This window comes from Echinops telfairi, unplaced genomic scaffold (assembly GCF_000313985.2).
Source record: "Echinops telfairi isolate 266 unplaced genomic scaffold, ASM31398v2 ScPeMD7_18;HRSCAF=68, whole genome shotgun sequence".
NCBI lineage: Eukaryota > Metazoa > Chordata > Mammalia > Afrosoricida > Tenrecidae > Echinops > Echinops telfairi.
The window spans coordinates 40,616,264-40,620,843 of NW_022103915.1; the positions used below are offsets into that span (position 1 = coordinate 40,616,264).

The 4,580-nt window shown below is 37.9% G+C and overlaps 1 protein-coding gene across 1 annotated transcript in view; it reads right to left on the reverse strand.

Moving 5' to 3' along the window:
- LOC101663782 (ferritin light chain 1-like) overlaps positions 1-4,580 on the reverse strand; it is a 6,650-nt gene that overhangs the window by 1,245 nt on the left and 825 nt on the right. The gene's annotated exons all lie outside the window — the stretch shown is intronic.

Here is a 4,580-nt window from a genome sequence, read left to right on the forward strand (position 1 = left end):
CTGAGATGCTTACACCGCCACTGGATCCAAAGACTTTCTACCCACTGGCCTGTGATCGTCCTGCACTCGGCATCATTGCATGTGTTTTGTGAGTTTGAGGAGGACTTTATAGATCAATCGGTGTCAGACATATGGGCTAATGTTGTACTTATGGGCTGGGACTGGACTGGGTTGGAATTCTTTCTGAATGTACACTCACCCTTTATATAAAACTTTCTCTCTTAGACACATAAGCGTTTCTGTGGATTTGTTTCTCTATGCTACCCAGACTAACGCATTATGGTGCCGAGAGTGGGGTAGTAGAGAAACAAATCATAAAGAGGTGGCATTTCCATCTAACCTTTCTCCAAAGAATTTTGTGCTCTTTGATTCAAAATGGCAGTTTTAGCATCATCAAGGGACTTAAATCATGTTCACTTTAGAATTTGGGTGACAAAAAGAAGATTGAAGGGGCCAGATCAGGGCTTTAAAGTAGATGCGATAAGGTTTTCCATGGAATCTCTTCTTTACTGCCTTTACTTTTTGACAGCCTTTACTGCCCTTGAAGAATGAGTATGCATTGTCAGGATGGGAAAAACAATACCTCCGTGCAATTTCTGACTTTTCCCCCTCACCAATGCAGTATTCAATTTTCTTAAAACTTCTTCCTGATAAGCCCCCATGATCATTCTATATACTGTGAGAACATCTGTCAAGATTACCTGGGTAGAATCCAACAGTGGCCCTAAGCTTTTGAGTTGAACTCTGTCTTGAATTTACTTTCTGTCTTGAGGTTTTCCTGACCTTCTTTAAAATGCTGAGTCATCTAGAAACTGTTGTTTTATGTAATGCAGCATTCCTGTAAACTTGTTGAAGAGATTCCATGATTTCTGAAGTTGTCTACTTGCATTTTGTTAAAAATTTGATGTTAGCCACGACCTCAAAATAATCTCATGGCACAAAAAGTATCATGTTTTTGTTTGTTTGTGAGAGCACTCTAACAAGAATAAAACAACAATGTATTGCTCAGAGAACTTGTCTGCAGTCATCCACTAATCTCAGAGATATGATTAAGAATGTTTTCTTTAGAATAAACCCATGCATTCATGAAGTGAAACTCTTATGGCCATACTTTTTGACTTACCCTTATACACACTGAAATTTCAGAGATAACAGGATAATATACCAACAACTTAATTCTCACATAAGAAAAAGAAATGTTCTGTAAGCTGTACTTATTCAAAAATCTCTGGAAGAGTATGGTTGTTTCAAAAATATTAAGATTATATAAGATTTTTTTAATGAGCTACATGGTAGCAAATTTAGAGATTAAAATTAATCATGTTTTAGAATACTTTCCCCACCAGAACTGAAGGCAATGGTTCTGATAGGCATGCTGAATCCTCACAGCTGATAAATGAAGTTGACTCTTGATGATTTTCTATAACTAGCCTGTCGTTAATTTTTATTTTAGACTTTTCATTGAAATTAAAGCAACATTTATTAAATAATTATTTCCAAGTTGTTTGATATACAGTAAGTCCCTGGCTGATGAATGTCTGACTTATGGATAAGTCCTACTTAATTTTTAATGTTATGTAAATTTTCCCTTACTTTGAGACAATTGAATCAACCCTCCAAAACCATACCAAATTCAATGCTATTGAGTTAATTATGTGCTAGGCTGCTAATGGTAGTGTCAGCAGTTCAAAGCCATCAGTCATTCTAAGAGAAAAGATGAGGCTTTCGTTTCCTGTAAAGAGTTCATCTCAGAAACACATGAGGGCAGTTCTACCCTGTCCTGTAGGGTTGCTATGAACCAGCTCCTGTGTGTTAGTCCAGATTGACTAGAAAAACAAATTCACAGACACTCATATATGTATGAGAAAGAGTTTTATGTCAAAGGGTATTTGTTTAAGGGTATTTGTTTATTAAGAAAACATCCCAGCCCAGTTCAGATCAAATCTATAAGTCCGATATTAGCCAATATGTCTAATACCAGTCTATAAATTCCTTTCAGAATCACACAACACATGCAATGATGCCAAATGCAGGAAGATCACAGTCCAGTGGGTGGAAAGTCTAGCGGATCCAGTGGTGGTAGAAGAATCTCAGCTCTGGTGTGGGTCTCCACGTGGCTTCTCCAGCTCCGGGGCTCTGGCTCCATCAACATAGCTCCATGTGGCTTGTCAACAGGAATATCCAGCAGGGAGAATGTGTGTCCCGCCTCCAGGGAGGAAGACAGGAGTTCCTAGAATCCTCAGAAGAAGGCCATGCCCACACAGAGGTCTCATTGGCTATGACCTGATTGACAGGCTAGACCTTACCCCTTCTTTCAAGTTGACAGTAGATTATGTAACTGCCACACCCTGGATGCAAAAAATCATTCGCCACATTACCTTCACTTGCTGCACAAGCAGCTTCTAAATCATTGAAAAGACTACAAGCCTCTTCTAGCCCTAAAACTCAATCCAAATACTGCCAATGAGTTGATTCAGACCCACAGAGCCCCTCTGTTGTTGTTGTTAGGTACCATCAAGATGGCCCGACTCATAGCAATCATACAACAGAAGGAAACACTGCTTGGTCGTGCACTATCCTCACAATTGTTCCTATACTTCAGCCCATTGTTGCAGTCACCATAGCTAATCCATCTTGTTGAAGACCTTCCTCTTTTTCAATGCCCCTCTACTTTACCAAACATGATGTCCTTCCCCATGGTCTGTTCTCTCCTGACAATATGTTCCATGTCCAGGAGGTGAGGTCTTGCTGTCCTTGCCTCTAAAGAACTTTCTGACTTCTTCCGAGACAAAATTTGCTTGTTCTTTTAGCAGTCCGTGGTACTTTAATATTCTTCTCCAGCACTAATTTAAACACATGAATTTTTCTTCAGTCTTCCTTATTCAATTTCCAACTTTCACATGCATATGAGGCCATTTAAAATACTAAGGCAAAAAAAGTACAATGGCTTGGATCAGCTACATCTTAGTCCTCAAAGTTACTTCTCTAATTTTCAACACTCAAAAGAGGTCTTGTGCAGCACATTTACCTAATGCAATGCATCTTCGGATCCCTTGACTGCTGCTTCCATAAGCATTGATTGTGGATCCAAGCAAGACAAAATTCTTGACTTCAATCTTTTCTCTCTTTATCATGAGGTTACTCATTGGCCCAGTTGTAAGTATTTTGGCCTTCTTCATGTTGATGCCCTATAAGACAGGCAAGATCTTCCCCTGTGGGTTTCCTAGTCTCTAACTGTTTATAGGAGTAGAAAGCCTCATCTTTCTCCCTCAGAGCAGCTGGCTAGAAGTCCAATGTGTAACCCAGCTGACTAGAAGTCCAATGAGTAATCCCTTCTGCACTAAAGCAAGGCTAGATAAGAACCATACAAATACCTTCTCACTTAGCTACAAATTCAACTTAATGGCATTCTTAGGAACACATTTCATTCATAACCTGGGACTACATGTTTAAGAAGATAATGCACACATGAAAATCATGTAGCTGTTATATTTAAGTGGTGGCTCATTGTATATTCTTTAAACTTTCCTCTTTGTATAAAACTTTTCATAATAAAGGATTAGAAAATAGGTCTGAGGGAAAATTATTTCCAAGCTGGGATTCTATTCCCAGCAAAACTATCAATCAAGTGTATAGATATGTAGTCTCAAAATTCTTAACTTATATGTATTCTTCTTACTCTGGATAATGTGCTCAATCTAGTCAATTGGTAACTAAGACAATGAATCAAACATAGAAGAGTCCAAAGGAATCCCAAGAATAATCATGGGAACTCTCAAGATGACAGTTTTGCATTAAGCCTAGGGAGCAACTAGCTCACATCCAAATACGAAGACAGAGAAGTGAAACTACAGAATAATTATCAACAAGTAAAACAAAATCGTATACGAAAGGAAATGACAGATTACTGTATGTGGTTGAAGTGACAGAGTACTGTATGTGGCTGGACTATAAATATTGTTTACAATGTTATAATACAAGGAGAATATTACAAGTATTGAATATTGAGTTAACAAACAAAAATGATAACGATATTGAGAAGATAGAGGAAATGAGAGTTTCTTGGTATGGGGATGGAATGGCAGGGTAGAAATGAGAGCAAATCCTCATTTGTGTGTTGTAGAAAGTCAATAGATACTTTCTAACCCTGATGGCATTACAACCCTGGTGGCATAGTGGGCTACATGCTGGGCTGATAACACAAGATTTACTGTCTCAGAAATTCACAAGGGCAGTTCTACTCTGTCATATAGGGTTCCTATTAGTCAGAATTGAATCAATGGCAGTGAGAATATTGAGGGCAGGGAGAGGAAATAGAAGAACTGGAAGCGTTATCAGGAGCAGAAATGAAGAGATTGGAAGGAGGAAGAAAGTCAAATTTTGCTGTTTGTTTTTGGTGTCTTATGATATTTGACTTTTTTCTTTTATTTGTATTTTTTCTATGCTATATTTAGTGTTGAGCCATATATTTTGACTTCTTCCATTTCTTTTAGGATTATATTTTGTTTAATGGAATATCACTTTCATACTATGTTCATATCTTAACTATTCGGGCCTTTTCTTTCTTTTTTTTTTTTTTT